The sequence below is a fragment of the Penaeus monodon genome, unplaced genomic scaffold (genome assembly GCF_015228065.2).
Source record: "Penaeus monodon isolate SGIC_2016 unplaced genomic scaffold, NSTDA_Pmon_1 PmonScaffold_371, whole genome shotgun sequence".
NCBI classification, from domain to species: Eukaryota; Metazoa; Arthropoda; class Malacostraca; order Decapoda; family Penaeidae; genus Penaeus; species Penaeus monodon.
In genome coordinates, this window is record NW_023658461.1 from 315 (window position 1) to 27,500 (window position 27,186).

The 27,186-nt window shown below is 36.5% G+C and overlaps 1 pseudogene; it reads left to right on the plus strand.

Moving 5' to 3' along the window:
• The first annotated feature begins 15,737 nt into the window (after nucleotides 1-15,737).
• The window catches only part of LOC119570741, a 12,818-nt pseudogene continuing 1,369 nt past the window's right edge, over nucleotides 15,738-27,186 (plus strand).

The following is a 27,186-nucleotide window of genomic DNA, read 5'->3' on the forward strand; positions in this document are numbered from 1 at the left end:
ATATATATATATATATATATATATATATATATATGTGTGTGTGTGTGTGTGTGTGTGTGTGTGTGTGTGTGTGTGTGTGTGTGTGTGTGTGTGTGCGTGCGTGCGTGCGTGCGTGCGTGCGTGCGTGCGTGCGTGCGTGCGTGCGTGTGTGTGTGTGTGTGTGTGTGTGCCTGTGGTTTAGTCTGTTTGCCTAAATATATGTAAGTACGTATATGTGTGTGCATATCTATATTTATACATACACCTGTATGAATACACAGACACACACAGAGATGAAATCCAGCTGCCTTGAGTTCTCCCTACACATCAACACCAGGTCTTCAGCTTACCGTTAAACCATCAACGACACGCTATGCATTGCCCTTTACCCGTCTTAGAAAACGAATAAAACAAGAAGTGAATAATTTGAAAACTAAAGTATCTAAGAAGCATACCATAAAGCCCCTACATCTACCTTTTTTTCGGGCTGTAGCGTCTAGATCTTCACTTGAATACTGGACAATTTTGAGCATGCGCTCCACCAAACAGCATGGAATATCGCGCGGTAGAATTACGGCAACCTCAATCGCAGGTCCTCAGTGTGGCAGGCTAAGCTACAGCAGACGCGCGCTGTGTTCCAGTTCAGAGGGCGTAAGCAGTAGCATTCCACCCAGAGGAGCATTTTGCTTACCTGATTGTTCTCACATACGATAACACTTTGGTGTCTGGCTATTAACTCAAGAAGTTTCACAAACCTTGTTTTTCATTCACGGATAATTGTACACAACAATGAGTAACGGAACGGTCTCCAATTATGAAAACTGCATAGTAGATATTGGTGTTATAAGTATTCCTATGGAGGTTGCGAAAGTGGTAAATACTTTGCTTTGTTTGTGGCTGCCCAAACTCTTAGCAAAGTCTGTCAGGGCGGTGGACCGTGTTACTATCTCTCAATGCCTAACCTACTGCCTGACGATGGGGAGTCTATTCATCTTCAGCCTTACGTATCATTACATTGGATGGGAATCAAGAAACGTCTTTTGTTACTTTTCGATATTCGCTTTGAGCTTTGGCCACATATATAGTTTCATGACAATAATTGCAATAGCTGTTTTAAAGGGTATCTTTACTGTACCCAAATCCGTTTTCATGGGAATAAAACACCCCAGAAAAAAAAAAGGGTACATTTTTAGTTTGGATTTTGTTTTTACTTTCGCAGGGTTGTTTTAAAATTTGATGGTACACCCCCAGACATCCCTCTTTTAAAGTTTGGGTTTGGGAAAAAAATTTTACGGGACAAAAATATCGGGGTTCCCGTTTCTACATATTTCATCTTAATTCCCTTTTTCCCTTGCTACTGCCCAAATTTGCTTATCGCCGATTCTGAAGAGAAAAGGGTACCCACGGGAGACTGGTACAGGATAGGTGCATAAATATCTGTAACGGGCAGCGTGCTAAACCTCTTGGGTATGTTGTTTGCTCCCCTTTTGGGGAAAGAAACTAATGGAGCCCCTTGGGGTCCCCCCCGGTATTTTACTTATCATAACAGAATTTCTGGGTTTTTAAAAAGGTCATGTATATTAAACCCCAAAAGAGATAAGAAGAAGCGAAATGGAATGATTTTAAAAAAACGGTGTATCGGGGGTTTTTTCAAAAGCTTCCAAATCCCTTTGGGGAGTCAGTTTTTTGGCAGAGGTAGCTTTTTAAATGTTTTTCGCCCATGCAGGCGGGAAAAAACGCAGTGCGTCCGAGAAAAGTGAAATTTCCCCTTAAAAATTGTCCAAAAACTTTGGTTGGGAAAACTTGCCATGAAGAAGGGCAAACACCCAAAAATTTCCCCCCGCACTTTGCGTCTCAGGCCTTTTGCAGTGGTGGAAGAAATCCCACGATCGAAAAACGTAAATATTGGCAGGGATTTAAACCATAAAAGGGTTTCTCGAATTTCTCAACGTATGTTTCATTCGGACGAAAACCTTCACCAAGAAGAAATAGGGGGAAATTTTGGAAATTTCCACAAGAACGCCAATAATAATAGTTTTCTTCGAGACGAGATGGGAGTTCATTCAGGAAACGCTGCATTTAAAAAGTTCAAAGGCTAGTCTGGCCCCTTTTCGAGTCTTGACTTTGTTCCCCCCTTTTGTAACTAAACATGGGAGCCCCGGCGCCCAAAAGCACTCAGCAAACACTGCAAGCCTTTTTGGTCAGCGCCGCCATAGCTTCCCTGGCCTTCTTTTTACAAGGCCTTGCCATTCATCGGCTGCAAATCGAAAAATCAAAGCCACGTTGCAGGCTAGCCCTCGCCTAATTTAACTTTAAAGGATGATTCAGTTTTGGCTTAAAAAAATTTTGGGAAGGTTGTATAATTTTTTGTATTGCCGCAAAATCATACACCTTTAATCAAACCCACGGGCTCTCTCTCTCTCTCTTCCTCTCTCTCCTTTTCTCTCTCTCTCTCTCTTTTCTCTCTTCTCCTCTCTCTCTCCCCTCTCTCTCACTACTCACTCTTTTTTTAAACCCAATCGTAAAAATTAAAGAAAAAAAATTTAAAAAATTCGCGAGAGGGGCCGTTTGCCAAAAAACTACCCTACTGAATCACTTCAAGCAACTCTCGAAAGGGGAATTAAGGGAAAAAACCCCTTTCCCTTTTTAGGGTTTAATGCTCAAGATATGTGATTTTTGGCTGTGTTTCTGTTCCCTGATTTTTCGCTTTTAAATTTTAAGTTTTTCCTTTTTTATTACTATAAAGGGAATAATGATGAGGGCTAGGAAATAATGCCGGTGGGGGAAAATAACAGTAAAAATGATAATAAAGATCATAATGAGACTTTATAGTACTGACAATGTCAAAATTAACACTCCCCCTTAACCTGATTTCTTTTAATAAAGGGTTAAAAGCCAAAACCTTTTAATGGGGAAAACGAAACTTATATATTGTATATTTAATTTAGGTAATAGTTTGGGTTTTGGCAAACCTCCATTACAGGTACCCAAAAAAATAGCTTTTGATTATACTTTCGAACATTCAACTTTTTTTACAATATTTTCCTACTTTAGAGAAAAAAAAAAAAAAAAAAAAAAAAAAAAAAAAAAAAAAAAAAAAAAAAAAATATATATATAATATATATATATAATATAAATATATATAAAATAGTTATATATCAGTAACAATAATCCTTTTGAATATGTACAGTATGTGTGTGTATGTGAAACATAAGCTTATTTGTTAATGATCTAATAAATAAGATTATTTTCGATATTTGATTTTGAAACTATATGTGTACGCACACGCACACACACACACACACCCCACACACACACAAACACAAACACACACACACACACACCACAAATATATTTATAATTTTAATAAAATATAAAATATAATATTATATATAAAATTTTAAATAAAAAATATATCCCTAATATATAATTATATAATATATAAAATATATACATATATATATATATTTTAAAATATATATATATATATAAAATAATATATTTTATATATGTATTTTGGTAGTATGTATATATACATAATACAAAATATATATATTAAAAATTTTAATATATAATATAATATATAATATATAATATATACATAAAATTATATATATATATTATTTTAAATATATATATATATATTATATCAGGTGTGTGTGTGGTGGGTGGGGGTGTGGGGTGTGTGGGGGTGTTGTGGTGTGGTGTGGGTTTTGGTGTGTTGTGTGGTGTATATATATATATATAAAAATATATATATAATATATATATAAGGGTGTGTTTTGTGTGTGTGGTGGTTGTGTGGGGTGTTTTTTGTGTGTGTGTGTGTGTGTGTGTGTGTGTGTGTGTGTGTGTGTCTATGTCTGTATGTGTATATAGTACATGTTTTTAAAATCAACTAAAAAACTAAGAAATAGAAGTAATGCATAGAGCGAGCACACTAACGTGCTGGAACAGTGGCTGACCAAAATAAATGCATCGTTTCCCTGGGGGGAGGGGACGACAGTTTCGAAGCCCAAAAAGTTTTTATCGGAAGATTGAAGTTTGGGGAGAAGAGGATCACGGTGAGGCTCATGACGAAATCGACGAAGACGAGAGAGAGAGACCTCTCGAAGACGCAGCTCTCCAAAATAGGATTCATTCCCTTTTTCCCATTTCCCTTTCGCAGCCCCCGTTCCTGCCTTTCTGGGTTTTAGCTCCCCGTTTTAAGTTGCAAAAAAACCCAAAAGCCATCGGCTTTTTTTATTATTTATTTTTTTAGAAAATTGGAAAGTAAATTCAGTCCTTGTGTATTCTCCTCCTTCTTCTTCTTTAAGAGGCTAGATAAGGAGTACAGGGAAAAAGAATTTAGCCTCCTTTTTAGGTCGAAGGAAGAAAATCACGGCGTAGGGGGCCCCCAGTCCCCCCGGGTTTTTTTTTTTTTCTTAAAAAATAAAAAAAGAAAAATTGGGTTTACTTTTTTTTCCAAACCTTCTGTAAAGGGATAAATATGAAGTTTTTTTGGGAAAAGAAATTTACCCTATTTTTTTAAAATCAAAGGGAAGGGGGAAAAGGGTGGAGAACCTCTTGAAAACCCGCCGTTTTTAATTATATATTTATTTTAATAGATAAATAAAAGTAAATTTAGTACTTTTTTTTGTTCTTCTTCAAGTGGCTAGATAAGGAGTATAAGACTAAAGAATATACCCTTCTTTATTAAATCGAGAGAAGAGGTTAATTTTGTATTTATTTTTGGTAGCAGCTCTGAACGGCATCCATTCCTGCATTCAACCCTGCCGTTGTTGCCACTCTGCCTGGTTTTTAGCTGCCTGTGACCCACCAACAGGACTATTGTTGTGGTATTCCCAGCTAAAATGCATTAGATATATGTGAAACTCTTTGCATATAGAGAACAAAGAAGCATTAGCACAAAATAAGACATGTTTAACACATGTTTAACATGTGATGTGCGTTTCATTTGCGCAAATAATATTAGCTTGCAAAGTAAAACGATAAGTATACTAACATATGATAAGAATACCACTAAAGCCGAAAGAGTTTAAAAAAAGGGCCCATTTTAATTTTTGCCAGGGGTGGGAAATGGCCCATGGGAGGGGCAAGAGGAAAAAAAAAGAGATTACCGTAAAACAAGGTATAATTAACTTCCCCGATTAATGTTTTTTAAAATTAATTATAACATACTTAAAAATATATAATATATATATAATTTTATAATATTTTATATATAAAAATATATATTTATTATACATATAATATTATATATATAATAATATATATATATATAATAATAATTTTAAAATATAGAGAGAGAGGAGAGAGAAAAGAGAGGGGAGAGAGAAAAGAGAGAGGGGGGAGAAAGAGAGAGAGAGAGAGAAAAGGGAAAAAAAGAGAGGAGAGAGGGGAAAGGGGTTAGGGGAAAGCCTCCTTTCCCCTGGCCCGCCTATGAAAACGTGCTCTCCCCTCCTCTCTCCTCCTCTCTCTCTCCTCCTCCCTCTCCCCTCTCCTCTCTCTTCCCCTCCTCTCCCCTTTTCTTTCTCTCTCTCCTTTTCTCTCTCTCTCTCTCCTCTTCTTTTCTCTCTTTCCCCTCTCTCTTTCTCTCTTTCCCCTCTCTCTTCTCCTCTCTCTCTCTCTCTCTCTATATATTATTTTTATATTTTATATAAATTATATATATATTTTAATATAATAATATATATATATATAATAATACATTTTAGGGAGAGAGAAACGTATAGCCTACATAAATTTTTGGGGGGGGGCACCTTTTCCCCAATTAAATTTTTTTACATACAATCATTTACTTTGGGAAAAAAGAATATCGTTTCGAATCGATGAAGGGTTATACTAAAAGTTCTGCCTTCGTGTTTCATAACCCCCATGGAGTCTTACTAGGTTAAGCAATTTTTTAACAAGGGTTTTGTTCCCAATAAATTTGGAATTGCACTTGACATCAAAACATTTTTCCCACTTCAGATTTTTAGTATTCCAAAAATTTTCGCAAAAAGACATGGGCGAGAGATGCTGCTGAAACGCCCAAATATGGGCTCAAATGTTGTAATTTGGTCGGTTATTTTTCCCCTTTTTTTGATGACGGCCCCTGCAGGTTTAGGGTGTGAGTGATAAACATACTGGAAAAAATACAAATGTTTTTAAATACATATTTAAGTTTAAAAACATGTATGTATGTATGTATGTAAGCATGATGCATGCCTTTTATATGTATGTTTTATGTTAAATATATATATTTATATATTATATATATATATATATATATATATATATTATGATTAAAACACACACACACCACACCACAAAACACACACACACACACACACACCCCAAAAACAACACACACAAACACAACCCCACACACCCCACATAAAAAACCCAACACACAAAACACACCCCGCACAAAACACAAAACACACACACCCCACACACACACACACCCCAACACACACACACACACACAATATATATATATTATAATATATAATATATATATATTATAATATATATATATATATATATAAAAAAAAGTGTGTGTGTGTGTGTGTTGTACTAAAACATAAAAAAATTATATATATATTTTAATAGATATATATAATATAAAATATATTTTATAACAATATTAATATTTTTATATAATATATATAATATATATATATTTATAACACCCCACACACACACACACACACACACACAAACACAATATATATATAAAATATATATATATATATATATAATATTTTAATAGAAAATATATATATAATATATATTTTTATAATATATATTTATAATATATATATATATATATATTTTTATATATTAAAATATATATATATATATATATTAAATATATAATTTTATATAAAATTTTATGGGTGGGTGCTTCACCGCGCATTTGGGGGAGTGAAGCGAGGGGGGGTAGCCCAGATAGTGGGGTTTTTGTGCTTTTCATGCCTTCTCGCTTGCAATTCCCCCTGGCTAGCCGGGGCGAAAAAAAAGGGGGCGCTTTTGGAAAAAAGTCTCCCTGCCAGGTACAGCCTCACCACCATTTAAGGGCTTCTGCAGTGCCTCCCCGGGCCACCCAGGGTAAATGGGTACCCTTTTCGGTCCCCGGCCAACGTGGGGGATCCGGAAACCCCAGGAGGGCCCCCGAGGTACGGAGTTATGGCCCACCGGCGTGTGGACACCCTGGCTTGTACCAAAATCCTCCCCCTTAAAACCCCCCTGGGGGAATGGGGGGCTCGGGGGAGGGGGGGCCTTGCCCTCCCCCTCCCCCCGAATGACCCTCTTTGGGAAAGTCCCGTATAAATGGAAATTTCTAGGGGGGGGGGTGTTGCCCTCCCACCCAGCAAGTAAGGCGGGCGTGGGTTCCCCCCTGGGAGGGCAAATGTGGGGTGCAGGATTGGAACGAGAGTTTCTCGTCCCGCCTTTCGCCCCCGCAGGCGCCAACCCATATGAAGCTTGGGGGGAAAGCCCCTTTGGGAAACCCCCAGGTGTATAGGCCGGTCCCCACAGCCTTTCCGAAACCCCCCTTTTTTTGGGGCTGGGTTGGCCCGGGGGGGGCAGAAAGGGGGCGTGCCCGGAGTGGGCCAACCGAGGGTTAATCTCGGCGTGCTTTCCGGGGTAGGCGCTTGGGAAAAAATTCGGCCTTGCGGCCGGGATGAGCGGTTTTCCTCTGCAAACGGGAATTGAAACGACTGGGAGTTAAGGTTGGTGCCCCCTCAGAGGTGAGAAGGGCCTTCTAGCTGACGATTTAGTGGGGTGGTTTCACCCCACTAGTCGGGCCGCAGCGATGGTCCCCCACCTCCAGGGGTTTTAGCCATAGCCATTGCAAATCGACTTCAGCCCGCGGTTAGGCGAGGTGGCCCCCGGGGTTTCTGAGCTTTTCATGGCATTGAGACTGAAGCATGCTTTTTGGTTTTTTGTTTTATTTGCGTATACGCTCCTAACCCATTTTATATAAAAAACCGAAAGTGAAAGAGGCGTTCTACGCCAAATCGCATCTGTGGCAGAAGATTCCCCCCGGGGGAGAAATTTGCATTGTTTGGGCGACTTCAATGCGGTATCCCGGGTGTGGGCCGAGCTGGGGGGTACGAGATGTTGTCGGCCCCATGGCCGGGGTGATCCAAACAGCGAGAAAAAGCCTCCTTTTCCGGGACTTTGCTAGGTCCCAGAAAATGGGATCTCTAGCTTTGGTACCAGGCTCAAACCCGCATCGCCGGGCCCTTTGGAAAAGCGATAGGGGAATGTGGGCCCAAAGGGGATCGACCACTTTGTCAGCATGCGATGGGGGGTACCCCAGAAAAGCAGGGTTTTTCCGGAGTGCCGAGTTCTGTGGCAACCCACCCTAGGCTGCTTTTGGCTACCCTGGGGTCCACTTTAAAAACCCCGTCCCCCCAATTGGCCCCCCTAAGGTGGGTTTAAATTTGGGCCCGGGTTAAAAGGGGGGAGGAGTGTTCCCGGGGGTTCGCCAGGGGAGTCTTGACCCATTCACAGAAAAACCCTTAAAACCGACGGACCAGTTTTTGTGGGGGGTCCTTCAAGCGCGAACATCGAAGCAGCTCAGGGGGTCCATTGGGGTTACGCCCAAGGCCCCAAAGGAGAATACCATCTCCCCCGGGGGAAATTTGAGGGCCCCCGAAACGTGTCGCAAGGCTAGGGGAAGGGAACAAATCTTTCGTCGGGTTTCCCTGGTGCGTTTGGGCTCGGGAAAACTGCTTTAGAAGGGACAAGGGAAAAGGGCTATCAGAGAGAGGAAAAGGAGAGAGAGGGGACCACACACACACACAAAACAAAAACCACACCCACACACACACAAACACAAACCCCCCAAACAAACAAAAACAAACCACACACAAAACAAATTAAAATATACACAGTCATACAAATATATATATATATATTTTAAAAATATTTTATATATATATAATAATATATTAAAATATATACGCCCCACACAACCCCGGGTGGAGGAGGGCCTTTGGGGGTGTCCTAGGAGTCAGGCTTTTGGGCAGGGTCGACGGAACCCGTCGCGAGGAATTAGGATTGGGGCCCTGTGCCTGCCTGGAGGGCTGCCCGAGGGTCCCCGTGGTGGAACGAAGGGTGGATGCGGCCAGCGCCCCCGCGGCGTTTTTGCCCTTGATGATATTTTTATATATATATATTATATTTTATTTTATAATATATATAAAATATATATATGGGGTGTTTTTTGTGTGTGTGTTTTGGGGTGTGTTGTGTGTGTTGGGGGGTGGTGTGGGGTGTATATAGTATATATATTATATATATATATATATATAAAAATATAATATATATATGTAATAATATATATAAATATATTATAATATTTGTATGACTGGGGATAAATATATATATAATTTTATTAAAATATATATATATATATATATATAGTATGATTTTTGTTTTGTGTGTTTTCTTGTTTGTTTGTTTTGTGGGTGTGTGTGTGTGTGTGTGTGTGTGTGTGTGTGTGTGTGTGTGTGTGTGTGTGTGTGTGTGTGTGTGTGTGTGTGTGTCTCTCTCTCTCTCTCCTCTCTCTCTCTCTCTCTCTCTTTTATATATATATTTTATATATATATATATATATATATATATATATATATGTATATATATATGTATGTATACATATATATATGATTTCTTATATATATATATATATATGTGTGTGTGTGTGTATATATATATATAATATATATATATATATATATATATTATATATATATATATATTTGTGTGTGTGTGGTATGCGTGTGAGAGTGTGTGTGTGTGTGTGTGTGTGTGTGTGTGTGTGTGTGTGTGTGTGTGTGTGTGTGTGGTGTGTGGCTGTGTGCGTGTGTGCGTGTGCGTGTGTGTGTGTGTTTTTTTCTGGTGAAAATATCATTTGCATCATTACTGCTATCACGGCTGTGGCAGTGTATAAATATTCTAAAAAGCTTGAAGAAAATTCTCAAATCAGTACCAGAATTTTCATTACGTTGTGCAGGTCAATGTGTATATTTCTTCAGTTTGCCCAAAGGGAGCGAGACTCCTCTACATTCTTTTTATCCGCATTGTATAAACGATACTGAAGTAATCCAGAGAAAATGAAAAGTAAATCTAACCAATTAAACACACACAAATAAAATTTCTTTTCTAAATTTGAAAAGAAATACTAATATAAGCAACAGAAGTGGAAAAACGTCATGCCAAAATACCTCGCAACATCAACCCGGAAATAGGACGTTCCAAGTGTCAAGTCCCAGCTGTGATGTTTTGGTTGGAGAAGGAGCAGAGGCTGGCATTTTCCCCGATTATGTTTTCTGTGTGAAAGAATATTTTTGGTGTCACTAATTCATAAGTCAGGTAGGATTAGTGGAGGGTTAAGAGTGTGATGTGATCATTAAAAGTGTGGTTAGAAGTGTAGTTTGTACATTGAGAGGTATAATATGGCGTCCCTTTTCAATATTAGTATATTTTCTTGAAATTTGGTGCCTAGGTTTGGTGCATTTGTTTTTGTTTTGTTACTTTGCTGTGGATATTTTATTTTCAGTGTGGGATTACTTTACGAAAATGCAAGTAATTTTGCCATGCATGATACGTAGCAATTGCATTGTGGTCTTTGTGGTAGCATACATTAGCACTACTTTGCATACGTTTTTTAGATGATTAGCTTTTGGTTTGCTTTAGATTTGTTTGCCTTCTTTATTGAAACAAGTAGATGACTTTTTGATTTTGGCATGACTGATACTATAATCTATAATTTGTTTAGGTTTATCTTAAACACCAGATTTAAAAATGTGTAAGTTGAAAAAATTGCACATCCCAAGATGACAATTTTGCACACACACTTGTACAGAAATAAGACAGGACTGTAAAAGAGTTGCAAAGCATTTGAAAAAGGCTCCTTTTTGAGCATTCATTGTGAATCAAACTTGCTTACAACAAACTTGCAAATTCCACTTGCCCCTTTAATTATTTGCCCCTACCTCCAAAAAACTAAAACTTTTTTTTTTTATTTACTTCTAAAGGTTTTGATCTTTCATCTGTTTTTTTTTTTTTTCTTGAATATATGTGGGCCTTTTATCACTAATACCTATTTTTTAGGGAAAAACTAATTTTATGGAAAAATGGGAAAAAAGCGTCCCGGTAAGTAATAAGGAAAGAAATCCCTTATAATTTTTTTAAACACTACCCTTTTTAATTCATCTATTTTGTTTTAAATTCAATTAATACCCCAGTAGTTATTTTAAACCCTTTTTCATGTGCTTTTCCCTCCTAAAAAAGTGTAGATTTTTTTCAAGCGGGCCCTTATGTCTTTGTCACAATTTAGTTTTCCCATTTGCTAGAAAAAAAGGGATTCAAGGAAAAAGGAAACCCTTGAACGCTTTCTTTTAGTTTTTTCATTTAGGGGAATAGTATGCAAGAAAAAAAATGGAAAAAGATATTAAGGGTTCTTTCACTTGGCTAATAATTTTTAAAAAAATTAAATCAATATGGGGAAATACAAATTTAAAGGTTATTTCTTATTGTACCAGGATGCCTTTTAATTGCACATTCCACCCTGGTTTTTTTTTATTAGTTTTGTTTGAAAATAGATGGTCCAGAAGACTGTAGTTAAGATCCCAAACCAGGGCCACCCAACCTCAACTATTTACTTATTCCTTGATTTAGGGGAAGGAAAGTTTTTTGGTTTAAACTTGTTATTTAAATTTATATTATTATAAGAATGATGAAAATAGATAATAGAACAGTAATGAATAGATGTCATTATTTCAGGTAGGGCCAAATAATTGATATTGTAGGGTTTTTTCTTTGGGAAAATATTATTAGTAAAGGAAAACAGTGGACAGTCCCTGTATTAGAAATTTCGAAAAGTTTTTGGGCCTGCTTACTAGAGATTTAAAAGCAAATTTTGTTTCAGGAGCGTCGCAGATTTCCTTGTGTTTGGTGGGGCAGTGAGCCTTTCAAAACTTGTGCTGCACCCGGTCTTAAGCTTACCACCAGAAACCATCCCCAGGGGAAGCAAAGGTATGGGAAAACATTAGAGGGTTATCTTTACAGTAGGACGCATAAGATATACAAATTTAAAAATGGTTTTTTGAAAGGGTGAAAAAATGTAGTGTTGGGTATAGAAATAATCGGGCTGAATAGTAATCCCACAAACAAAGGAAAAAGTTTGGGAAAGTGCCCCCCAAGCCTAAGTAAATTTCGGCTCCGGGTTTCACTTATCTGCTGGCTACAAAGGTGAAGACAATTTTTTCCTGTAAAGGGCACCATTTTAAAAATTCCCCTTTGTTCCCAGTGTGTACAGTGAAATTGTTCTGGAATTTAATGCCCTTTTTTTAAATTTTAAAAAAATTTTTTGCATGAAAATTTTTTGTTTAAGTTTATTTATCAGTTGCTATTTTCCTTTTGGAAATGCGCTCTCTCGAATTCGCCTGCAAGACTGGAAAATGATATACAATAAATCATCCCCCCCATCCAAGAGATTAAAGTTTTGGTTTTCGACAATTGGCAGTGCCACACAAGGCAAATGGTCTTCTAGGACCAAGTGATTCTTTTTTTCCCAAACAAATTTCAAGGTACAATCCAAAATAGTATTTTGGTCTTTTGCCCTTTTCCACCTGTGTTTTCCCCTTACCAACCCCTAAACTCTTTGGTATTATCTTTCTGCCTTGGCTCTTTTTCGATCATTCTTCCCGATAAAGTCTGTATCCCTTTTTCACATGCTCAAGCCCCGTGTCTGCCTCTTTTTCTTTTCTCCCCTGATCCCACCATGTTGTCTGTAGTATACTCTTTTTAAACCCCTCAGATTTGTCATCCCAGCAAAAAAAAGCACTTTCTTTTAATCTTTGGTGTGGGGGGGGGGGTTTTGTCATATGGATAAATTTTAGGGGGGAGATTTCATTTTTTTTTGGTAAAGTTTTTGGGGCTATCTCATTACTTCAAAGATAATGGTCAGGGATACTCTTCCACTTTCCCTTTTTTTAGAGAATATAAAAAAATCATTTTTTAAAAAAATCAAATAGCTGTGAAAGTTAAATTAATTTTTTTTTTTTTTTAAAACATTTTCATTCATTTTGTCACTTTTTCACTCTGTGAAAGACGTCAAAACCCCATGCCTTCGGAAAATTTTTATAAAAAACCCGTGTTAGTTTTACTAAAAATAATTAATATAAATCCTTTCATTGATAAACAAAGTATTTAATATGGTACAAAAAGGCATTGAAAATGGTCATGTATTGGGAAAAGAAAATTTTAATATTTTCCCTGTTTTCAGGAATATCTTAATGCAATGAATGTGAATGAATAAAGGGCAGGAAGTTCCCCAAAAGAGTGCCCCGTTGTTATACATCACAAAAGCTTTGCCAAATTTGCCCAAGATGACTGTATATTTGGAAAACAGTAAAATCAACCTTTTGATTTCGGGGTATGGTAAACTAAGTCATGCAATTTAGCAAATGCATTATTTTATTTGATAGAGGAGTTTTCTTTGATTTTTTTTTCCTTCCAAACATTTTTGTTTTGTTAATCAAAAATATTTTTTCACTTTTGCGAGGGAAGGTCTACAACATTCAAATTCGAAAACCCCTGATGGGGCGTTTGGGAAAAAAAGGGGGAAATCCAAATGACGAATACAAAGGAAAACCTGATAAGAAACAAAATTTTTTTTTCCACACCTCAAATGATCCAGGTTTTTTTAAAGTTCTTTTTTTAGAATAAACTTTTTATAAAGCCAATTTACCATATGGAAAAGCAAAAAAACATCTCACACAATTTAAAATCACCCTTTTGAAATATTTAAGGTTTTTCCTCTTTCTCAGCGTAGGGGTTCGAGGTGGATCTTTTCCCATTTAATTTTACAAGAAACCAAAAAACTTAAAATAGGAAACCTTTTAATTAGTAATAGTTTAAAGAATGGATTCTTTTTTTTAAAACGATGGATATATAAGAAGAAATGTTGGACATTTTTACTTATATTTATTTTCAATCCACCAAATATCCTAACACACTGGATGGGCCTTTTTGTCATGTGTGGTTTAGCCTTTTCAAAGTTGTGCACATAAGCAGTTTTGGCTTTTTTGGCCGGTGCAGTAGTTGAGGGGAAAAGCCCCTCAAAAGTAAAACCAAAACCTTTTTTTAGCCTTATTATCTAAAAAAATCTTTTATACCACCCCCAAGAGCTATGAGCAGTGTAGTTTTATGTTCCATGCTTCTGTTTTTTCCCCAATAGCTGACTGTACTCACCCAAACCATTTTTCGGTGGGGCACGGGAACCCTTCATCTCCCCCCCCCCCAAAACCCCCCCCCCCCCCCCCTTCCCAGGGATTGTGTGGATATTTCCCCAAAACATATCAAAAATTTATTTAAATAGTTTTGTTTTTAGTACATATGAGTGTTGGAAGAAAAGGGTTTGACATTCCAAAAAAATAACCTTTTTTAGTTAGAAAACCCAGCATTGGCAAACTCTTTTTTTCTGACTCCAAATTTCAGTGCAAGCTTTTTTTTACTCTTATAAAAGAAAATTGATGAACAATATATCATGTATAACAAAAAATTCCTTAATGTCATGTAGTGGGGTAAGTTTTTTGCAATTAATTAGATGATCATTTTGAAAAATTTATGCAAAAAAATTTGGGGGGGGGGGATGATACGTGCGTAAAACTTGCAAATGGTTTATTTAAAATTTATAAAAAATCAACATTTGATTAAAATTAAATGTTTTTATCCAAATTTAGGGGAAAAACATAGACCAAAAAAATTTAAAATAGATATCGAAATTTCAACATCCAAAAACTAATTCTAAATTGGAATACAGTATTTAGCAGTTAATTTAAAATACCCATTTATAATATATATATATATATATATATTATATATAAATATTTATTATATATAAATATATAAATATATATATATATATAATATTATAATATAAATAGGGTTGTTAATTAACTGCTAAAAATTGTACCCCGTTTGAAATTTGTTAGGATGTTTTAAATATATATAATATATAAATATTATATATTAAATATATATAATAAATATATATAAATTTTATATATATATATATATTATTAAAAATTTTTTTTTTTTTTTTTCTTTTTTTTTTTCTCCTCTTCTCTTTTTTTTTTCTCTTTTTTTCTTTTTCTTTTTCTCTCTCTCTCTTTCTCTTCTCTCTCTTTCTTCTTTCTCTCTTCTCCCTCCCTCCCTCCCCCCCTCCCTCCCCCCCCTCCCTCCCCCCTCCCTCCCTCATATTTTACAGCGGGCCCAAACCAAAAAAATTAGACACAGAAATTCACAGGGACAGAGAAAATTTAGAACATCAAATTAAAATTTTAAAACCAATTTTCTAAAACAAGATGTGGTCCCTTTGCCCCCCCGTACTCCCGGGCACCCCAAATCAATTTTTTTTACTGGTCCTTTTTTTTTTAGGGATGTGATAACTTTTTAAATGGCTTTTTGCTCACAATTACTTAGCATTTAAAGGACTGTTTTTTTCATGTCTTCACAAATATTTTAGATGAAGCTTCATTCAAAGAGGTATGATGGTATTTTTTAACACTCCACCACATTATGCACTGTGAATTGGCACAGAATGACCCTGAGTGTAAGAGTTAAAATGAGCTATTGATATTAAGCAAAGTTGGTCCCAGGTCTAAGTAGACATTGGGGACAAGTTCATAGAGTAACACTAAGCCACGGGATGATGTGAAGGGTGGCCCGTTCCTTTTCTCGACTTTGACCCCAGCATGCTGAAATCAGCATCCCAGTACCCAATCACAGCTGAGGCAACTGAAAAGGGGCAACAAGGTGCAAACCCAGGACCTTGGGGATTGCAAAATCAGTGCTCTACACTGAGCTGTGCCATCTCTAGAAGGTTAATTTTTTTGGGAAAACCCAAGCAACATATATTTCTAAACCACATTTTAAATAGCTAAAAAGAAGGGGCTTTGTTTTCAAGGTTGAAAGGGAAATGCCTGCTTTTTTGGGTGGCTTGACCCAGGTGCCTCACTGCCACACATGGCCCAAAATATGGGTAGGAAGTTTACTTGAGTGTGGCTTATAGACCTGGCCCACAAAACACTCGTATGCAGTATTGAGACTCCTGCCTGCCCTTGCAATGTTATTATCTCATTTTCTACTTAAGCATTTTTTTTCTTTCAAGGTCCATATTTGTTATTAAATACTGTATCAAAATGGTAATTGACAGTTTTCCTTGCACACTCCATATCAGATCTCTAGGGTGTCTATTACTCTGTGCAATTAAAATAAGTAAAAATTTTTATTTGAGTCATTTTTCAATATTTTATTATTTGATTTTCTGTAACACACCTTGCACTGCCAGTCACAGTGAGCAGGAATAGGATCCGGGGTATGAAAATAGTGTCCTCCCTGCAGTTGGCAACTCTTCTAGCCATGGCTCGTGGATGGTACATCCACATCATTACCCTTGGAAATAATAAAAGAGCCAGTACCAAAATGCCTACTGAGTCCTTTTTTCCTCCAAGAACTTTTTAACCCATGGCAAGTCTTCCCATCACTTTCCCATGATAGTGATTTCCCTCACCTATCCTTCAGCCAATTTTTTCAGGGTTTGTGATGGTCATGTCCAATCCCGTGGAATGATACTGTTAGAATGTTATTGACTCTATGATTTTTATAATGTCATTAAGATATTAATAACAATAAAAAACTGGAAAAGAAACCCTTTCCAAAAAAAATTATATGTACATTTTCAGCTGTTGTGAAAAAAAAAAAAGAAACCATATAAGTTGGAAATTTTTTAGTAGAGTGGATTTTTCAATTTTTATTTAGTTTCATGTAGAGAGATTATTTTACAATATGAGCATGAAAATTTTTAATGTTAGGAAAACCACAGTATGTCTGCTCTTAAAAGTTATATGTTCCATTAAATTTGCTCACATAGCATGGACTATTTTTAAAGAAAAGTGATTGAAGTATTTCCATGTTTCAATATATCTAACAGCTAAGTGAGTGAGGTCAAAGTATAACTATTATAATAGATCATGCAAAGCCAAAAAAAAACATGCAGATATACCTTTGAAGTATAAGGATTGTCTCAGTGTGCACCTTAGACTGGTGAGAAAAAAAATGTTGTCATCTGATGTGTTCCTGGCCCTTTATGTAGGTTCCACAAGGGGTTTTGGCAATTATATAAGGTCCCAAAAAAGTGCCATTTTTTAAATTGTTTCATATTTGATCATAAAATTTATGGATCAATGTATGTAGAAATACTTGGTAAAAAACGGGTAGAGTATTGCTTCCTTGAGGGCCCTGTACACCCCCTTTTTACAATTTTTTTGTATATTTATATATATATATATATATTTTCCTTGTTTCTACCTTTGTTTCTCTTTATGATGTTATCTATGTATTTATTTTTCACAAATACTTAATTGAGTTTTTCTTTTTCTTTGCATTTGGATTATGTACACACAAAATAGTATTAATGTTATAAAATATTATCTCAAATCAAGGTTGGATCAAAACTGTTAGAGCCAGTACTTCAGTGATCAAACAAGACATATATTTGATCATATGGTGCAGAGGTTACCACAGGATCAGCGACGCAAAATTTATTTGGGCTGAAATGTCCTACCTCTCCATGGGTGGGATCCGCAGCTGAGAGCGTCAAGGATGTTGTAAGAAGGTGAGGTATTTAGATTAGAATAGCATATGAGTTGTTATTTGTAATATATTGTGAAGTCATGTGGGTATGTGTGAAGGCTTGGGCAGTAGAATCCCTTCTATAGGTTTTTATTTTGTTTTTTTGTAGGAAAAAAAACTGGAGATACATTGGCCATGAAATAGTTCTATAGGTAAGGTACTTTAACTTCTTGTCTCACATAATTTTAATACTTAAGTATATATTTTTTTTATATTTAAGTGTATTTGATTACTTATTTTTGCTGTTTTTTCTTTGCAGCCTAGCGATCGTGGTCAGCTGGAAATAGTTACTGGTGGATGGGTGATGAATGATGAGGCAAATACCCATTATTTTGCTATGTTGGAACAAGATGGTTGAAGGGCATGAGTGGGTTAGACTTTAAACCCTTTGGAATCAAGCCAAAGTAGGTGTCCAGGCTTTTAGGATTATTTCCCCATTTAAATCATTTATAAAGATTGTTTTTTTATATTGTAAGATTTTGTAATTATCTCTTAAAATGAGATGTTTTTTGTTACCCATATGTTGATTAATGATATTCTTGTGATTTTGTTTTGTAGCAATGGCTGGGCATAGATCCATTTGGGATGACTCCCACCATGGCCTACTGCTGAAACGCCCTGGGCCCGGAGAATAGCTTATCCAACGTTGTGGGATTACTCCGTGAAGAAAACACTTGGGAAAGAAAAGAGCCTAGAGTTTAAATGGCGACAGATCTGGGGTAAGGATTCCTTTAAGTATGTTATAGTCACATTCAGTGTTATGGAAAAGACTGGACTTGGTTTGAAAAATTTTGTTTTTAATATTTTTTATATTCTTTTTTTTTAAGAAAGTTTTTGGCTCATCAGTCTTAATATAATTATCTTTTCAGAACAGGTTCATCATCAGATATGTTTTGCCACATGATGCCCTTCTACAGCTACGACATACCCCATACTTGTGGCCCTGACCCAAGATTTGCTGTCAGTTTTATTTTCTGCGAATGTCGGGATCTGGCGTTACTTGCCCCCTGGAGAGTTCCTCCACAGCCTATTTCCAGTTACAATGTGAAATCAAGGTTAGAATCAAGCTCTATTCTTTCTCTTTCTTCTACTTTCACTTTTTTTTCCTTTCTTTTTTATCTTTCTTTACATTCTCCTCTTTTTTTTCCCTTTCTCTTCTTTCTTAATTTTCTCCTCATTCTCTCTCATCTTTCCCACTCTTTTTTTTATTTTACTTCTTTCTCCTTCTCTTTTGTTCTCATTCTCTTCTATTCCACTTACACACACACACACACACACACACACACACACACACACACACACACCCCACACACCACACACACACACACCCCACACACTCACTCAATCACTCACTCACTCACACACTCACTCACTCACTCACTCCCCTCACTCTCTCTCTCTCTATCTCTCTCCCCTCTCTCTCTCTCTCTCTCTCTCTCTTCTCTCTCTCTCTCTCTCTCTTTTCTCTCACCATGTAATCAGCAGCAAAAAAAAAAAAAAAAAAAAAAAAAAAAAAAAAAAAAAAAAAAAATATATATATATATATATATATATATATATATATATATATATATATATATATATATATATATATAATATATATATAATAATAATATAATAATCTTGACATGATCTCAAAGAATCTGATCCATTCAAGGGCCGAGCTTCTCCTAAAACCAGTACCGGAAGAAAGCACAGCTCTTCCGCAGCAATGTCCTCTTGGTCCCTCTTGGTGATGATTTCCGATATGTAACGTGCCGAGGGGGTGGGAAAACCCAGTACACCAATTACCAGAAGCTGTTGATACATGAATTCCAGAGAGGATTTACATGTTCAAGTAAGGTTTAAAAATATTCCAAATATATAGTTGTCTGTCTTAATATTGGATAATTTGGGAAAATTATGTCAACATGTGTGCTTGCATATAAAACCTTTTTTCATTCAGTCAGTTTTTTTACTTTTTGAATTAATTTGCTGTTAAATTCTAAATGACAGTGAATGCATGATTTGAAGCTTGACAAAAATTTTCCGGCTCAATTCGGCACTCTTGCGGACTATTTCCGTGCCCTGCATGAGGAGACTGATTCACCAGCAGGAGGGGGAACGGGGTCCCTTTCCCCAACCTTATCAGGAGACTTCTTTAAGTATGCTGACAGGGTATGATCATTATTGGAGTGGTTATTATACTACACGACCATTTCCCTAAAGGTTTGGATCGCATACTGGAAGGATATTAAGGTGAGTTATCAGGTTTAATATGGCTGTGATGAAATATATAATGGAGCCTGATTCTGTTTCTCTCATCATGAACCTAGGATCACAATAATGTTTTGTGCCTTTCTGTCCTTTTCTTTTTTCAATTATTTTTATGCTAATATCCTCATTTTACTAAATTTATGGTTAATGAATGGCTAAATTTTTAAAATAGGCACATATGGATTTCTTAACATTTTTTTCTCTTAAATTTTGAAAATGAAAGTGTCATGTAGAATATGAAATGGGGGTGAAGTCATTTTATCATTATGGTATCAACCCCTGCTTTACCATTTTTTTCAAGTTTTTATGTTTTGTTAGTCTTCTGTGATATTTTTATTGTTTTTCTGCTTTTTCATTGATTTTTGATCCTATTCTTTCCTTTTTTTAAGGCATTTGATATACTGAAAATTTTTTTTTATCTGCTTTCAAAACGATAATTAATTTGCTCAGATATATTTGATGATTATAAACTTGAATAGAATACTCTCCCTAGGCTTGCTCTAAATCAGTAGGTTGACCCAAGGCCAAGGTTCTGGCTAGAAACATAACTAGTGTGCTGCTAAGATCGGGCTGTGGGAAATAGCCCATTGACACAGTGATCCCTTTTTTACTGTAATCAAAAGTTAATTTGTTAACTAAGGATTGATTAAGCGCATACCCAAATTTCAATGGAAAGTATATTGTATATTAAGTTTTAAAAATCCAGACATACTTCAGCACGAGTATTAAGAGTCAGATTAGAATAAAATGTGACAGTGAACTGGAAGAAAACCCGGGCTTGGGGTGAGTTGCTAGTTTTTCCTCCCTGTGATTCAACAGATTACATATTTTTGCTATTTCACCCAAAGGAACTAAAGACAGTTATTTAAGTTATGTTTGCTTTTTCTTTCATCCATGTTATCTAATCAAAAAAAGAAATTCGTATTAATGATCTCTAAAGGAAGTGGTAAAATTTTTTTTCTTTCTTTTTCAGAGGTGCTGAGATCTTGTACTCCTCAATGCTCGAAATCAGAGTGCAATAAACACACCAATGCCTGAGTTAGCAAACCTCCTGATGTCTCGTTTTGGGTGGCTCGCAGAAATTTGGCTCTTTTCCAGCATCATGATGGCATTACTGGAACGCTAAAGATCATGTTGTTGTGGATTATGCCCAAAAAAGTGAGTAAAAGTCATGTGGGGTTCATTAACACATTTTGGTCATTCCCGTCAGCAAAAAATTTTTTTTTGTAGTGAATGGAAAGAGAAATGAAACTCGTCAGTAACAGAAAATTTGCCCTGATACTCTGAACAGATCTAAACAGATGTCAGGAGTGAAATATGATAATGAATTTCATTTTTTTAAGTATTATCAAGGAATTAAAAAAAATCCATGTACACAGGCATTTGTTTTGTTACATAATAATACATAAAAACATATGGATATGCCATGGAGTTTGTTCATCCAGACATGCTTCTTTAGTTACCTTTAAATTTTTTATATTTTAGAAGTTGGAGAGTATCCACAATTGCCAGCATGTGATTCAGCAGGCAGCTCATTATCTTTTTTCATTTGAACAGGTAAGACTTAATTAATAAAAGACTTTTGTTAATGAAGCTATATTTTTATAACTATGAATGGAAATACATACGTACACCCTTCACACATACACAAACACACACACACGCGTGCACACACACACACGCGCGCGCGTGCACACACACAACACACACGCGCGTGCACGCACACACACCACCACCCCACACACCACACACACACACAACACACACCACACACACCCCATTTACACACCCACACACTTTACACACAAATTTTCACACACATTACACACAATTTACACACACATTTACACACACACAACTCACACACACACCACACACACACACACACACAAACCCCACACACACTACCACACACACACACACACACACACACACACACACACACACCCACACACACTACAAACACCACACCACCACACACACACAAACCACACACACACAACTACATACATACATAAACATACACACACACAACACACATATACACAAACAACACCACACAACACAACACACCCCACACCCCACACACACACCCCACAAACATACATACATCTAATACAACATCATTCTATACCACATACACACAAACTCACACACACACAAACTTATAAAACACATACACAAAAACTCACACACACACATACACACAAACTCACACACACACACACACACACACACACGCACACAACACACACAAAAACTTAACACACACAAACTACACACACACACACAACACACACACCACACAAAAATCACACATTTATACACACACACACAAAACCTCACATATTATACACACAACACACACACACCCCACACACACATTTATACAAAACACACACACAACAATTTATAAAACCAACCCCACACACACACACACACACACACACACACACACACACACACACACACACACACAACACACACACACACACCCCCAACACACACACACATGCAGACGACAAACACAAAAGTAGGGACTAGATTAATAAACAAACGCATAAATAAATGTATGGAATAAGAAAAACAGTATTTACACTGGTTTGGTACTAAATATCCACTATTCTTTGCATTATTTTCAGCGGAGTTATAATGCCAATGCAGGATCAGTTTACTATGAATTAGGGGAAAAGTTCCTGGAGCACAACAAGTTAGCATCGCACATGATTGTGGCAATAAGAGATGGTTCATCGGTGCCAATAGTCATCTACAACCCACTGGGACAGCGCCGTCAGGAGCTCTTCACAATTAGAACATCAAGTCCTATGTGGAAGTAAGCTAGAAGCCAGTTAAAACCTTTTGTAAAGAGATAGGTATAGCTGTGATCATAGTTAGGGAAGCATTCCCTGAATTTTTATCAGCCTTTGGTCATTATGCAACTTTTCTTTTGTGAGTATGTGATAGTTTTCTTTTTAAAAGGAAAAACAATCTTTGATATAGATTTATCAGTCTTCTTTGTTCTTGGTTTTCACATTTTTTTCCCCCCATGGGATGGCTAAGCGTAAAATTGATAAGTACCATATAAATTACTTTTCAGATAATTGATAGCAAGGAGAAAATGGTGCCATGTCAGGTGGATCCTGTCTTTCTTAAATCAGAAGTATCGCAGACTGTTGACATCACTTTCTTGGTTGATGTACCAGCTCTGTCATTTATGACATACACCATTAAAGCCAGAAAACCCAGGAACTGTTAACCCCAGTATGTTAACTTAGTCTCTTCTCTCCTTTTGTTTCTTATCTCATTCTTATTAGCAATCTCACGCCTCTCAACTCTTGCACATCATCTCCTGTATCTCTCCTATTTTATAATCAGAAGGTACAGCGTATCTATTATGTATCTGAAGTATGTGTCTATATATAGAGGGCCCAAAAAGTAAAATTTCTGAAAAGTAATTTATAAATATTGAATTGACAGGATGGTCATGTTCTCTGATGTGATTGTGCGACCACGGTAGACCTACAGTACCAAGTGTCTTTAATGTAATTGAGGAAAAGGACACCAACCCATTTTCAGTGCAGACAGATCAAGTCGAAGCTACATTTAGCAGTAATGGCTTACTCCAGGCTGTGACAAGACAAGGGCAGACAATTCCAGTCTCTTTGGAAAATTTTTTAAATATGGAGTCAAGTATGATTTTTGACAACAACCTTAAACTTGTTGATACTGAAAAACATGCCTAGTAATATGGATATGCAGGGTCTAGAAATAAAACAATAAAAATTCCCCCAAGATTAGCTTGTCTTTTTTAATTATTTTAGATTATAGTTGTAGTAATATATAATAATAATAATAGCAGTCTCATATTAATCATTCTGTTGATATCCTAGGAATAATCGGGAGGGCTAGTGGTGCATACTTGTTCTGCCAGACAAGGAGGCAGTGCCAGTTGACATAGGCAGGGTGGCGTTATGCCTGTCAAGGGACTCTTATGTCAATGTGTCCATGCAGTTGAAAAATGTCCATCATGTTGTTTAAGATCAAGAATTCCCCAGGTATTTGTTGTTTCTTTTTCTTTGTGGTGTTTATTTTTCCATGTGTCTTAATGTCCTCCCATGTATTAATAATGTATTTCTTTTTTAAATTTAATCATATGTATTACCCAATCACCAACAACAAATATAATATGTAAATGTATATTATATATTATATATATTTTTTTTTTTTTTTTGTGCTCAGGTGTTGATGGCATTGGACTTGACATCAGTAATCATGTTGACAAACACTGCAGAGCACAATTTTGAGTTTGCCATGAGGCTAAACACAGGAATAAAGAATGACAATATATTTTTCACAGATTTGAATGGATTCCAGGTTAGTCTAAGTCATAAAAAATACGTTTCATTTGCATGGCTATGATTTTTTTTTCACAATATATTCACAGGTATATGCAGACAAAACTGAGCAAACAATCATGCAGTTTAACACAAACACCACACACACACACACACACCCCACACACACACACACACCACACACCCCAAAACCACACACACACACACAACCCCACACACACACCACACACACACACACACACACACACCACACACACACACCCCATTGATACAAATACACCTGTAGGTGGATATACACACACACATTTACACTAAAGATCCATGATCTCTGACCCCCTAGACTGAGAGTATAGGAAATTCCCTGCCTTCTAGATGGGAATACTTGCGCATGCTAACTCTTTACAAAACTATATAAGCTTTTACCCGAAAAGTCAAAGTAACACTGGTAACTTTTGGATATTTTATACATTGAAAAAATATAATATTCAGAGGAAACTCTCTAATTTTTGATCATATTTTACCCATGTATAGTCTGTGTGTTATTTTGTGTCTCTCCATGTTTTTTCTTTTTTTTTTTCTTTTCTTTTCTTTTCTTTCTTTGTGGGTGTCTATAAATAACCATCTACACTTATACCTCAGAGGAACAATGGGTTTGGGGCTTCTGATTTTCTGTTATTACAAATGCCAAGTTTATAGTGGCAAATATGTACATTTGGTACTACTGTTAAATTCTAATTGTTATAAGAACACGGTATACAAACATATATAGCCACGGTGGCCATGTGGTTAGAGCTTTGGGAAACACAAGATTTTCACGACGGCAATCTGAGTTCGAGGGTTCGAGTCACTGGCCGTCACGTTGTTCCCTTGGGCAAGGAACTTCACCTCGTTTTGCCTGCCTGGCCGTATCCGGGTAAAGCCGCCAGTCGGGAATAGAGAGGTGACCGATAGAAACACTGGGCGGAAGGGAACGGCAAACCACCACTCCAAATTGCCAAGAAAATCATGGAAATCCATGATCGCCGCATCCTTGTAGGACAGGGCACTTGAAAAAAAAAAAAAAAAAAAAATACAACAATACTACATACTTGTACTTGGATAAAAATTCATATGCAGATGATAACCCCAGGGCACACATGGACTGATACAAAAACTTGTGAACTCAGACACAAGCTAATGAGAACACACACGGACACACACACACACACACCCCACACAAACACACACACACACACACAAAAACACACACAAAAACACACAAAACACACACACACACACACACACACACACACACACACACACACAACACACACACACAAAACACAACACACACAGATATATATATATATATTAAAATATATATATATATATATATATATATAAAATATATATCTATAATATATATATATATATTTTATATATATTCAGACTTGTACAAAATATTGATATGCACATACACATTTTCAAATGCATACAAACAAGTAGATAGACACATACTCACACATCCCTCACTCACTCACTTTCTCTCTTTCTCTGTATATATATATTTTGGTAATAGCTACATCTGTTAACCCATTCCCGACGGGTGGCATGTCGCACATGCCATGGCATGGCGGGACCATTGCCGGGGGCACTTTGCACACATGCCAAGAGTTATGGACATGCATGAGTTTTTTTGTTACAATCACGGCAAAAGATTATTTTCTGCCAGTGAAAGTGTGATTAAGTCGGTTTAACACTTTCTCATTTTTACCATGCACAAACAAAAAAAATGCAACAAAACGACGATGTCAACTCCAGGGATGCCGCACACTGCTTATTTTATTCGGACTATAGACTGAATAATGATAACCATGGAGCTATATAACTCAAAAATCCCCTTCAGTCTCGATTTATCAGGAAAGTTTGGCAAGTACAGACTTTAAAAAATAATTAAAACTGAAAATACAACGGCATGGATGCTGGTATTTGGCATGATGGTCGGGGAAATCCCTAGGGGACGATATAAGCCCCCGGCAGCAAGGCCCGGCCTCTATGAATGCTACCCGTCAGTTATGGGTTTAAAGGGATTTATTTTACATAATTTCTCCCCATTACCAGATTATCAAGCGAGTGGGTACGCAAAGCTACCCCTTCAAGCAAACTATACCCAATTCCATCTCAAGCTTTCATCCAAGAAAAAGACTTCGCCTCTCTCTCATCTCTGCTCAGCCTCTTGGGGTGCCTCCTTGCAAATGGACAGCTGGAGGTAAGTGCAATATATTTTAGGCTTTATAGTTTTTTTAAAGGGTATTTTTCTGTAATTATGGAGACCCATACAGATTATTATTAAAGCTATAACAGGATATTAAAAGCATGAAATTCAATTATTTTATTTCTCTCTCTTTCTTTTTTTTCCACCCATCAATAATTAGATCATGATGGACCGCCGCCTAAACCAGGATGACAACCCAGGTCTTTGGCCCGGGTATCCTAGACAATCTCCACCACTTCCAATAACTTCCGTGTTTTGGGCGAGCCCAAGGATCTCCACCCAAAGGGTTTTCAGTTTTTATGTTACTAAACCCTTTAGAATTATAAATTGTTGCCTGAAAGTATTTTTTTTTTAATGATTATAATGATATATAGTTTGTATTAGAAACAAACAAAAAATTCGACCCAGAAGTTGATAGATTGGTAGATAGTCATGCAGCTATTTGATATTTATACAGAGATTAAGATATAATGACTGAATGAGTTTATATGGGCTGAGACTATAGCTCCTGTGAAATTTAATTAAAGTTAAGGACAGGTACCCCAGCATTACAAAAGGACTTGCTTTGTGTAATCATTACAAGTTAATGAGAGCAATATTGCTGCAGGAATCTGGTCCCGCTCATGATGGTCCCGCAGCTTTTCC